The 13,281-nt window shown below is 40.4% G+C and overlaps 1 protein-coding gene across 5 annotated transcripts in view; it reads left to right on the top strand.

The window, feature by feature from the left end:
• Positions 1-3,022: 3,022 nt before the first annotated feature.
• ZRANB1 (zinc finger RANBP2-type containing 1) overlaps positions 3,023-13,281 on the top strand; it is a 69,125-nt gene continuing 58,866 nt past the window's right edge. For 2 of the 5 annotated variants that reach the window (XM_082423067.1, XM_082423068.1), the window contains exon 1: positions 3,023-3,481. The gene's annotated coding sequence lies outside the window, so the exon portion shown is untranslated. The remainder of the gene's footprint in view (positions 3,482-13,281) is intronic. The other 3 variants (XM_082423070.1, XM_082423069.1, XM_082423071.1) reach the window with 3 other exon arrangements.

Here is a 13,281-nt window from a genome sequence, read left to right as displayed (position 1 = left end):
GAACACCTTTTCATCTCCTGGCTTTCTGACTGATCTTTTTCTCTTCCTTTGGGAGTTTCTCTTTTTCTATCCCACTCCTGTGGCTTCAGTGGCAATTTCTACATAGATAACTCTCTGATGTTTATCTCCAGGTCCAGCCTATCAAATTTTTAGCATTTCCCCCTGCTTACTGCACATCTCCTCCTGAGCCCAGCATCTCAACATACCTCATCCAGCGGTCAACATCACCTCTTATTTAGTTCCTCTCCTGTGCTTTGATTCTTTCAATTCTTTCCTCTGCCCCAGATTCAGACACCGGAAAACCCTGAAGTTCTACAGTCACCCTATTTCACTTCTGAACCCTCCTTTCCATTCCCACAGCTACTTTGGTTTTGGGTTCTTGACTCTTAATTGGTTTCTCTTTCCTTGATTCTAGTTCTACCCTGGTTTGTCCCACAGGTATCCCAGGTTAAGGTGTAAGTACTGGCACTTGCCTGCTCAGAACCTTTCCATGGCTTTCTACTAGTGAAGGAATTAAGTACAGAGCCACAATTTGGCATTCAAGACCTTCACAGCAAGGCAGGAAAAGTAAAATGGAATTTTATCTTCTCTAGGTAGTTTGAAAAACACCTGAAATAAAACTCCAAACAAACTAGTCGTCAACAAAACTATAATGTCCCTACACTTTAGTAAAAGGGTTGTAAGAAAAAGAACACTTTTTTTTTTTTTGCAACAGTGGATACTTTTTTCCCAAATGAAATATTTCTCAGAAATATATGTAAGGAGGATGATAATTTAATCTCTGTGCCAAACAGCACGAATTAGATCCTTCTTTGTGACAGTGCTGTCTGCTGCATTTGCTGACATCCTTTTTACTCAAATGTGGTGCATTGGGAAGGAGATTTGACTGGGGAATCAAGAGCTTTGTGTTCTAATTTTAGACCTAGATGGCCTGGCTTTTGGTAAGTCACTTAAAATCTCTAGGCATTAGTTTCCACAGCTGCAAACTGCGGGGCTGGGACAATGTCAGTATCTGGCTGCACATTACAATCACCTGGGGAGTGTGTTTAAAACATAGCCAATGCAAACTCTCCTCCTGGGGATGGTTTCAGTAGGTCTGGGTAGGGCCCAGATAGGTATATTTTGAAAAGCTCCTCATGTGTAGCCAGGGCTGAGAACCACTGACTTGGTAACAAGTGCCTTTTCAGCTTTAACATAGAGTCATTTTTGGATTTGCTCTTCCTCTCAATTACAAGATGGTTTTCGTTTGAATTTACTCAGCACATTCTACCTCCTATTGTAATTATGGTTATTTTTGTCTTGTCTTCTTTCCTATGCTGTAGTTCCCGCAAACACAGAATGTGTCTTACTCATCTTTGTGTGCTTGTTATTCCTTGACACATGGACTTTAAGTTTGCTAAACTTCATGAAGAATTAATAAGCTTACTTAAACAATATCCCCTTTCCTTAACAAAATGAATTACAACTCGAACTAAACAAAAACACCTAATTCTGTGGTTCTTGGTAACTTGCTGGTGAGCTTAAGGAAGGGCAAACTGGAGGTTCTCAGAGGCTCTTAAAGTATTTTCAAAGTGAAATGTTGGTGGAACCATTTGTTCTTACATAATAACGTGGTTTAATTTTATCTACAATTGTGTTAATTATATGTTCGAGAATGTGTGTTAAGTTTTGTAGGCAAATGACTGTTGCAGTTTAAACTCTATTGATGAGTCCTTGAGCAAATAATGTTGCTCTGGGAAGATGGTAGTTATTAAAAATCTGTACATCACAGGAATGGTTGCAAGGGTAAAATATACCACTGATTAGGAAAGAGGTTGTTGATGAGAGGAAGCTATATAAGGTATTTCTCTTCAGTGGCCATAGTGAAGCTATGAGAATACCAGGCAGTTTTACTAAATGAAGTCACCATCCGAGTTTTAAAAATCCAGTTAAACTCTGAATAATACATTCTTTCTGTTGAAGCTGAAGCGTCCGAAACTTCAGACGCCTCAGTGCTTTTTGACAGTGCTAAAAGGTTTACAACTTTTAAAGACTCTCTGTGTTTTTACGCTCATTCGAATTCTTGAAATAAAATTTGAAGTATGAAAAATGCAAGGCAAAGTCTCATTGAGAAAAGCAAAGCTCTCCAGCCGGAAAAATATGACATACTCATGGGGTTTTAGTAATTGGGTAAATGACTTAGACTATTTGGCTATATTTATATTAAAAAAAGAAATATATGAAACATCACCATATAACATATTCTCTTTAGAACTTTGGCTCATGTAATTCTCCCGGCAGTTTTTTTTTTGTCCCCCATGGCTATAATTTAATCTCTCCCTTACAGTTACAATTTACAGTAAAAGCAAACCATTAGAAAATTAGGTTTACCCAATACTAGAGCTAGGAAGTAGTAAAAGAGAGCGAAAAGCGAAGTATCCATGGCTTTTTTTAAAAATTAATTTTGAGATATAATTGGTATACAACTCTATGGCTTTTCATCATGAATATATGCATGTACTTAGGTAATACATACATTATGAATTTACACATTCACAAATATAAATGGATAGCTGCCTCGAAGACAGGAATAAACAGACATTGTAAAAAAAAGATATATGAAAATGAAATTATCTAACCTAAACATTTATCTTCCCTGGTGTCTTATCAAGAGTTTGAAGCTGTATAAGAAAAAGTGATGCAGAATCTGTCACTAAGTAGTTCACTTGGTGAGACTTGGGGGTTGACTTAGAAGTCCGCTGTAAGAGCAGCAGAGATCGGGCACTAGCAGCTGTGCAGCAGCAAGAACGCCCTCCGAGCCGCCCCGGCTGCGTCCCCGTGCCCCGCACACGCCGCGCCGTCGCCTCCCGGCGTGCCCCGCACGTCGCCGAAGTCCCGCAGCCCCAGCCAACCGGCCGCCGCACAGGGGGCGGTACCCGGGGGCCGGCGCGCGCCGCCGCCGCCTCACAATCGGGGCCCGGCGCCGGCGTGACGTCCCCTTTCCGCGGCCCGCCTCCTGCGCCCGGAAAGAGGCGGCCGACCATTGGCTGCGCCGCTGGCGGCCTCGGGGCCAATGACAGGGCGACGAGCGGCGGGGTCCGGCCTTGACGTTGTGCTGCTTGCCGTGGGGTTTTTTTTTGGCTCCGGGGCCCCTCACCGCCGCCATTAGGAGCCCGCTGCGCCCGAGGCCGCCCCCCTCTCCTCTCTCCCCCCTCCCCGCTGCGTCCCCCCGCCTCCGTGCCTGCTCTCCGCCCCTCTGCCCCCGCCTCCGGCAGCGGGAGTCGCGCGCGGGCCCACGGTGACCATGTCCTGACTGGGGGGAGAGGGCGGAGGCGGCAGCAGCGGGGCGGGCGGCGGTGCGGAGGGAGGCGGAGAGGGGCCGGGCTCGGCTCGTCGCCGCGGGCTGCTCGGGGAGTCGCCGCCGCCGCCGCGGCCGCCGGGCGCCGAGCGTCGGACTGGGAGGAGGAGCAGGAGCTGGAGGAAGAGCCACCGCCGCCGCCAGGTAACTGGGCACCGGGAGGGCGCCCCGCTGCAGGCCCCTCGCGGCTCCGCCGCGGCCTGCCCGGGCCCCTCGCTCCCTGATGGCGCCCAGGCCGCTGGGTCTCCCGGGCCGTCCGCCAGCGACCCCCGGGGAGGCGTCGCAGGCGAGGAGAAGGGAGGCGGCAAGGTCTGGCCCCGCCGCGCTTCCATCTTGGGCTTTTCCGATGCGGGGACAGGCCCGGGGCTGTGGGAGGGTGGGTCCGCTCGGCTTGTTTACCGACCACGGATCAGCCGCGGCTGGACGCGCCGCCTGCCCTGCCACCTCTCTTCCGCCAGATGACTCCCCTTCCCCCCGACTTCTTTTCCTGCCACCTCCGGGCTGGGGAGTGGGGTTTCGCTCGCGCTCTGCGGTAGGCCCTAAATACTTGGGTCCATCGCCACAAGTTGGTGCTGGTCCCCAAACTTCGGTCCCTTGGCCGCTTCCTCTTCGCCTCCCGCGGTGGCCTTCCCTTGTTGCCTTTTCTAAGAAAGTAAAGATGGGGGGCGACGGGGGTGGGCTGGGGAGGAGGAGCTGGAACTCGTGGCAAGATCGTCTAGCCCTCTCGCTCGCGATAACGATGGTTCCGTGCAACTCTCTATTATTTTCTCCGCTGTGGTTTGGTGTGGGTCGTTTCACAGACAAAAGGACTGTAATGAATACTTGAGTTAAGCACAAGGGACCAGCAGTTTAGGTTCAGCCTGGAAGTTTGAACCGGCCCATTATCTTTGAGATAACACTGGTGTTTTGAAACTCTGGCTGAGAATTTGGTACTTCAGTCAATTGATTCCATAACTCCGTAGGCTATCAGGTTAAACGCCGTCCCCTCTATCCAATATTTTGGTCTGTTTGCTCACCGTATGATCTGTTATGTTGTTGTCAATAAATTTAATGTACAGTTGAAGAGAAATCTTTACCCTTGGAAACGTTATGAGTGTTTTTTCTATCTGAAGTCTCTTTTTTTAGTTGATTTCTTTATCACTTGTGCGACCTCAAGGGTACCCATGTTTTGATCAAACGTGGATGACTCAGTATTCAAACCATAAGCCAGGGGAAACCATAAGGAATATTGATCTTGGCTTGTGCCAGGGGCCTTAGGAAAGTCATTAAACTAGGTTTGTGAAAAATTAAGCTGGATCTCTCCTCTTGGTTATTAATATTAATTAAATGAGGCAATTGTAAAGAAATCTAGAATCCTGTTTCCCCCTTGATTTTTGGGTCTTATGATATGCAGTCACCTTCTTATACTAAAGTTTCATAACATTGTTTTTATAGGCTGTCAGGAGGACTGAGAGGACAGTAATGGCACATTTTAATCTTTGGGGAGGATATTATTTGAATGTCATGAGGGATTTTTATTTCTGTTGATGTTTCAACACTTTTTGTTAATGCTTCAGAAAATTGAGACACCCATTTATTTACTCTTGAAATGTGCTTGGGTTAGTATGATGAACTCATTCATGGTAGCTTATGGCCTTGATCCAGCTCTGTATGCTGATAAGGGTTTGGCATATTGCATTTAAAGTCTGAGGATTAGCGTAGTTTTGGAACTCATGATCCAGATGTAGGATATTTGAGGTAAATTGCCTCCTGTGTGTAACTGATAACAGTGAGAGCTCTTCAATGTGCTTTATACTTATATCGCTTTTATAGTAGATGGAGGCTTTAAATAAACGGGAGCTGCAAAAGTAGACCACTGTAGCTTTTTATTTAACTTGGTTCAGTGTTATTATTTGAGCATTGCTGCTCACTTCCCACCTTCCCCAATAATAAGCCTTTGCACCTGGGCTTTGAATACGTTTTCTCCCAGTGATGTGTTTCACCTGGAATATTTGTGCTCTGCTAATGCCTTGGGTAAATAATATCTTGCACATTTTAACACTCACCTTCTCACATCACAACATAAAAAGTTCCAGAACTCTCCTTGTTCCATACAAAGTAAGGTTTAAGCTCCTTGGTGTGGTTTTCAGGTTTCTCTGTAATCTGGCCCTGATCCATTCTTCAGTCTTAACTCATTTCTTCCCTTTGTGAATCTTTAGGTCCAGCCAGACTAACTTGTTTGTTGTTCCTGTGAAGTACCTCCTCTTGGCCTTTCTTTGTGCCTTTCTTTCTGTTTGAAACTCTTTTCTGCTTGCATTCATGGATACTCCCTTTACTCTAGGCCCAGTTGAGTCCCAGACCTGTCTCTTGAGAAGCCTTTTTGACTAGTTCAACCCCAAGAGATCTATTCATACCTTTCCTGTGTGGGACTGTTTTCTTCTTCTTTTTTTTTTTCTTAGCATATGCTAGCCTGGATTTCAGTTTATCTTTTTATGTTTTTATTCGACTTCCCAATTAGATTTTTAAGACCTTTGAGGAGGGGGTGTGAACCCTAAACCCTATATCTGTGGAGACCATATATTAAGCACTGAAAATGTGAATACATTGACAAAGTATTTTGGTTATAGAGGTGTTCTAGAATATGAAGTTTGTACTCTTCTAAGTATTGGAGTTGCTGATTTCAAAGTTGGACTTTGATGGGTTTTTTAAAAAATTTATTTTATTTATTTATTTTTGGCTGCGTTGGGTCTTCGTTGCTGCGCCCAGGCTTTCTAGTTGTGGCGAGCGGGGGCTACTCTTTGTTGCGGTGCGCGGGCTTCTCATTGCTGTGGCTTCTCTTGTTGTGGAGCATGGGCTCTAGGCACGCGGGCTTCAGTAGTTGTAGCACACGGGCTTAGTAGTTGTGGCTCGTGGGCTCTAGAGCGCAGGCTCAGTAGTTGTGGTGCACGGGCTTAGTTGCTCCGTGGCATGTGGGATCTTCCCGGACCAGGGCTCAAACCCGTGTCCCCTGCATTGGCAGGCGGATTCTTAACCACTGCGCCGCCAGGGAAGCCCGGGCTTTGATGATTTAACGAGACAAAATATTTGAAACCATGGCTGTCTCTAAAAAGATTTTTTTGGCCAGTATGTTTATATCTATTATCAGCATGGTTCTCTTTCTGTAGAGGATGCTCAACATTTTGATAATGGTATAAGTACTACAGGTCTGTAGTTTACTTCAGATTTGAGTTTGGGGCGGTTACTTTGGTTTGAGTTTGGCACCAGTGACACTAAGTGTTGTCATTCCATATTACATAGGTAACATTTAGCATCATGGGCAGGAGACAGTAATCTGCAGTCTCAGTTTGCATCCTTAACCTCACATGTTGGCAGCATGTGTCATTGATCATGAGGCAGATGAGACTCAGGAGAATGTGTGATTCACTGCTACCTGTCAACAATGTTGGAAGAAACACAAACAAGCCCATCCATAGTATTTTTGTATCCCAAGGATAATTACGTGTAATTATGTAGCACATGGGTGGTTGCTGATGTAGTTGGAAAACAGGTGTGTATGTTCCTGTTGTGTTGTATGTGTGAGTGGGAGGCCTGATGTTTTACGGATACATAGTCTCCTAGCAGTAACTCATCTTGATTTATCCACTGCATCTTTGTGGAAACTTGTGTTCTTCCTCCAGTTCATCAAAATATTTTTTTTTCCCCTGAAATTGACTGGTTTTTAGAAACTAGTTTACATAAAAACTTTTTTTTTAAGCTTCAGAAACCTTTTTAGCATAATTGAAGCTAAAATTAATCTGTTAATTTTCCAGAAATACTAAGCATCTTTACTTAGGCTACTTGCATTTGTAGAAGGGACTTTCACAGAATTACATCAGTAATTTCACCACTTGAGAAATCTGGATCAGTAAGCATTCTTTGCTCTCTGGGAGGGTGGTATTTTGGTTAAGATTAAATTTTTGAGAAGAGTCATTAGTTTGAATTTTAAATTGGAGGTTGGTCAGGAACATAAAATTAATTTTTCAGGTGCCTAGTGAATTGAACTTTTTAGTAATGAAAAAACTAATTTCCTTTATTTTTATAGTTTATTTATTGAGGGAAAATTGCCCTACCCCCTCTCAGCCAGCACAACACACTTTTGGCTTTTTATTTTGTACTGTTTGGCAAGTCAGATTTTTATGTGGATTGAATTTACATACATAAAAAATATTCGAGTGGATGAGGCATTGTTGGAAATTAGTTGCATATATCTCTGTCTTTTTTTAATTTTTAACAATAACAGCTTAATTGAGGTTTATTTCATAAAACAAAAAATTCACCCTTTTAAAGTGTGGAATTCATTGGTTATTAGTGTATTTACAAAGTTATGTAACCATCACTATTCAGAACATGTTCATCACCCCCAAAAGAGACCTTGTACTCATTAGCAGTCATTCCCTCTTTGCCCCACTTCCTGGCAACCAGTAATCTACTTCTGTCTTTATGGATTTACCTGTTCTGTACATTTCATATAAATGGAATCATACAATATAGTCATCCTTTGGTATCTGTGGGGGATTGGTTCCAGGATCCCTCTTGGATCCCCAAATCCAGGGATACTCAATTCCCTTACATAAAATGGCAAAGTATTTGCGTATAACCTACGCACAACCTCCTGTATACTTTAAATCATATCTAGATTACTTATAATACCTAATATAATATAAATGCTGTATAAATAGTTGTCAGTGCGTGTAAATTCAAGTTTTGCTTTTTGGAACTTTCTGTATATGACCTTTGGTGTCTGGCTTTGTTCACTTATCGTTTTCAAGGTTTATCCATCTTGTAGCATGTATCAGTACTTCATTCCTTTTTATGGCTGAATAACTAATATTCCGTGTATGGGTACATACCACATTTTGTTTATATTTATCTATTCATTGATTGATGGACATTTAAGTAGTTTCCACTTTTTGGCTTTTATGAAATATGCTGCTATGAACATTTGTGTACAAACTTGTGTGTGGACATAAGTTTTCATTTTTTTGGGGTGTATATTGATACCTAGGAGTGGAATTGCCGGGTCATATGGTAACTCTGTGTTTAACCTTTGAGGAACTTTGTGACTGTTTTCTGAAGTGGTTGTACCATTTTTGCATTTATACCAGCAATGTATGAGGGTTCCATTTTTCTACATCCTCATCAACACTTGTTATTGTCTGTCTTTTTTTACTATAGCTGTCTTAGTGAAGTGGAATCTCCTAGTTGTTATTTGCATTTCCCTAATGGCTGGTGGTATTATCTTTTCATGTGCTTATTGGTCGTTTGTGTATCTTTAGAGAGTGTCTACTCCAATCCTTTGCCCATTTTTCAATTGGGTTATTTGTCTTTTTATTGTTGAGTTGTGAGAGTTTTTTATATATTCTGGATACAAGTCAGATGACTTGCAAATAATTTGCAAATACTTTCTCCTATTCTGTAGTTTATCTCTTTACTTTCTTGATGGTGTCCTTTGAAACGCAAACGATTTTAATTTTGATGTCCAATTTATTTGTTTTCTTTTGTTACTTTTGCTTTTGGTGTCATCTCTAAGAAGCCATTGTGTAATCCAAGGTCAAGAAGATTTGCATTTCTAAGAATTTTACAGTTCTTAGCTCTTACATTTAGGTCTTTGATAATTTTGAGTTAAGTTTTGTATATAGTATGAGATAGGGATCCAAATTTATTCTTTTGCAGAGGGCTGTCTAGTTGTCCCAGCATCATTTGCTGAAATTTAGTTAGCTTTAGTAACATAATTATTCTCAACTATAAATTGATTATTGCAAGACAGCATTCCCTGGATGTATGAAGAAATTATCCTTACTTTGCAGATGGAGAAAAGGGTTTCTACTGAGTGTTGATCATTGAGTTGCAGCAGTATGCTTTTGACTGGAATTTTGAAGGCAAGACATCATTTCTGCAATTTTTTTTTTTTTTTTTGGCCTCGCCGTGAGGCCTATCATTTCTGTAATTTTTAACAAACCACTTTTAAATCCTTTTCTGGTTGGGGTGGGTAATTAACTTCATTTTTTGGTATTTAATGAAGTTAAAGTTTGTGTTTAAAGAGGGGAACGACAGGAATTTGTAGAACTTTAGACTAATCTTTGGAATACTATCCTTTGATACCAGGAGAATATTGAATTGCTTTTTATTGTCTAAATGATTAGTGAGCAACTGTTGTATAGCAAACACTGTTCATAGAGACATAAACGTGAATTTTTCACAGTTGGTCATTAGAAACAAACCTTATTCCACTAAACTAAGTACTATGAAGTGGTAAAGAAGTGACTAAATTAATTTAGCACAAGATTAGGATTGGGTCAAGAAGGGTTTTACAGAAGTGGGAACATTTGAGCTAGTCTTTGAAGAAGGAATAACAGGTTTCTAGGTATATATAGAACCAGGTAAGAATGGGAGGTGGGAGTGAGAGAACGTCGTGTGCAGAAGCAATCATAAGTGAAGGCATGGAGACATGAAAATTACATGCCACATATAAGGACCAGTAGAGGGTACAGTATGGCTAAAGCATGTGGATGAGGTTGGAATGGCTCTCATAGCACCTGGATATGAATGCCTCATTCCTTCTGCAGTCCCTGATCTTCCTTTTCCCCTTGAGCTAGTATTGTCAAGGAGCTGGGGAATAGAAAGGAGAAGTGATCCTCTTCAGTGTGGATCATCTTTACAGGTGGGAAGAGGGAAGGGTTCTCTGTCTCCGTGTGTGTGTGTGTGTGTGTGTGTGTGTGTGTGTGTGTGTGTGTGTGTGTGTGTAGGGGAATATGTTTGAGGATATTTGTTGTATTAAGCTTAAAATCCGAAGGCCTTGTTTATATAGAAATTCATTCAAATTAAGTTAATAATTGTTGGGCACCTGCTGTGTGATCTGAGGTTGTTTAGGATTTTCAAAAAAGTAGATTACATAAAATACTGTTACAAAGACTACCAAGTTAAAACATTTAGTAACTACTTGTTCACTGTTAAGCATTTTAGAAAGTAATTGTACTGGATGTTGAGATAACCCTACAAACAAGACTGTCTCTTTTACTTGTATTTACATTCTAGTGTAGAGAGAGAGCAAACAAGGAAAAACAAAAATAAAAACAAAGAACAAAAAACCCAAACCAAACCCAGGTAGTGATAAGTGCTCTGCAGGCAATATAATGAAAGTAGGGTAATGTGGTGGAGAATGACATCAGTCTGGTGAGGGAAAATCTTTCTGAGGAGGTGATATTTAAACCTAGTTTTTGATGACAAGAGCTGGCCATGTGAAAATATGAGGAAAGAGAATTCTAGGCAGAGGAGATTTCTAATACAAAACTCTTATGGTGAGAATGAGCTTGCTTGTAAAAGGAACAGAACAAAATCTGCTTTTATGTAAAGATTTGCAAGAAAGACTGGGGAATTTTAATTTTATTCTGAGTGGGTTGGGAAGCCACTAGAGGATTTTAAGTCCTTGTGTTGTGACCTGGTCTATGTTTCTAAAGGATCCATCTGGCTTCCACGCGAGGATGGTGGATAGAATAGAAGCAGCAAGATTAGTGGGGAGGTGATGTAGTAATCCATGTGAGAGTTGATGGTGGCTTGGACTAGGGGCATGGTAGGGTAATCTGGAGAAAAATTCAGATTTTGGGATTTGTTTTGGAGGTAGTGTCAATGTCTTGTTGTAGCTAGAGACAGTAACTATACAGTCAGTCCATCTTGTAACCTAATATTCACATTTCGTTCTAGGGAAATATGTTTTTGTAATTCTGGAAGGCTGTGGTGCATTTGTGAGAGAAAACAGGAGTCAGAATCTGGGCTTTACTTCCTAAAGCTTTGTAACTGTGGGCAAGTCATTTCACCTTTCCTGAAGCCACAGATTCCTTGTCATTAAAATGAAAATACTTGTACCTCAGAAGGATTCTGGGGTACCTTACAGGAAAGTACCTGAGGGTTCTGAAGATGAAGTGAAATAATAGAAGTGTTCTGTGACCTAAAGCTTCATATAAAATTTAAGGTGGTGTTATTTCACGCTGATATTTGTTCATAATATTAATTATTGGATGTGGATCTTGACATTATTGGTGTTAACCCCTGTGTAAGGACAGGTAAGGCATTACCATAATTTTTTCAGATGAAGAGGCTTGGATCTTAAGGGTTTGGCCAATATCCCTGACTTAGTAGGATGTGGAGAGGGACATGAACTCACATCTAAAAAGTGCAGTACATTTTTCTCTATATGAAATAAAAAGAGATGGAACTGATCTTCCCATGGTAAAATAAAGTAGATTTCCCCTTAATAATGCTTTGGTGAAAGGCAGTAAATCACTGAAGGGAAATATTGTAGGATATTCTTGACACACCCGTGTGTTTGTGCTTGTAAGGTTCTTTTATGTCCTGTTTAGGATTTTTCACTTTAGTGTTGGGGTGTTGAAATTTTTAAAGCTGCTGAATAGCAACACGAGATTTTTTTTTTTTTTTTTTAGACAGATTACTCTGGCAGAGATGTGGAGTATGAAGGTTGGAAGACCAGTTAGAATAATAAATAAAATATTTGAGAGAAACGATGAACTAGGGCTTGGTTGTAGGGGTAGAAAGAACAGACAATTCTTGAGAAATTTTTAGATATAGGAGGCCACATTTACTCTCATATAAAAGGACTGTTGTGTACCTATTTCGTGGTTTTTGTCAGAATAACGATGTATGTGAAAGTATTTTGTAAATTATAAGGTTTATTGTGTGATGTGGACATATATAAGTACAAATATATTTTCCCCTCAGAACTGTTTGAAAGTAAATTGCAGACTTGATGCCCCTTAATCTCTAAATATTTCAGTGTATATTTCCTAAAAACAAGGTCTTTCTCTTATGTAACCGCAATAGAGTTATCAAACTCTGGAAATTAACATTGCATGATTAATTCTTATAAGAGTCTATAAATCTTATTTAAATTTTGTTAGTTGTTCCATTAATATTCTTTATAAAGACAAAAGAAAATCTCAGATCATGAGTTGCAGTCTATTGCCATGTTTTTTATAGGTTCCTTTAACTGGAACAAAGAAGTCCTTGTTTTTCATGATACTGATGTTTTTGAAGAATATAGGACTAGTAATTTCGTAGAAGGTCTCTTAATATTGGCATTTCTGATATTTTCTCGTGATCAGAGTCAGAGTATGTACTTTTTAGCAAGAATACCACAGAGGTGATGTTTTGTTCTTAGTACAACATATCAAGAGGCAAATGATGTCATTACTGGTGTGGTTAACTTTGATTACTTGGTTAAGGTGTCTACCAGGTTTTGTAACATACCAGTTATTGTTGGGAGATACTTGGAGACTATTTAAATATCCTGTTAATTCTCAAATTTTCACCCACTAGTTTTAACATTTATTGATGATTCTTTTCTGAATCTCTTGTAGAGATTGCCAAATGGTGAATTTCTAATCCAGTTATTCATTTCGCATTTATTAGTTTGATTTCTATTGTAAGGAAGAACTTTCTCCTCCATTATTTATCTGTTAGTTTGTGTGTAGACTTTTGTATATTTGTTTTAGTCAGTGCTTTAAAAATCCTTTACTGTTATTATTTATGTGGTTGCTTGAGTTGATCCAGATTTGGCCAGTTTGAGCCCTTCATGCTAATTTCTGTGTCTTTTTTTAATTTAAAATTTTAGGTGTGAACATATTTCAGATTTGATTTTAATTTTTTAGAGCAGTTTTAGGTTCACACCAAAAGTTCTTGTGTCCTTTTTTTAAAACTTCCCATCATTCTTTGAGAACTGATTTTTTTTTTTAATGTTTCCTGGATATTAGTGACTAAAAAACATTAAGAAGTAGATTTTTACAAATAATCTTTAGTTTTTAGAGCAGTTTAGGTTCACAGCAAAATTGAGCAGTACAGAGTTCTTATACCCCTCCCTCCACACATGCATAACCTCTCCCACTATCAACATCCTGCAACTGAGTGGTACATTT

The sequence above is a fragment of the Balaenoptera physalus genome (genome assembly GCF_965194825.1).
Source record: "Balaenoptera physalus genome assembly, chromosome: 14".
In the NCBI taxonomy this organism is placed as follows: Eukaryota; Metazoa; Chordata; class Mammalia; order Artiodactyla; family Balaenopteridae; genus Balaenoptera; species Balaenoptera physalus.
This window is presented reverse-complemented; position numbering and strand designations above follow the sequence as displayed.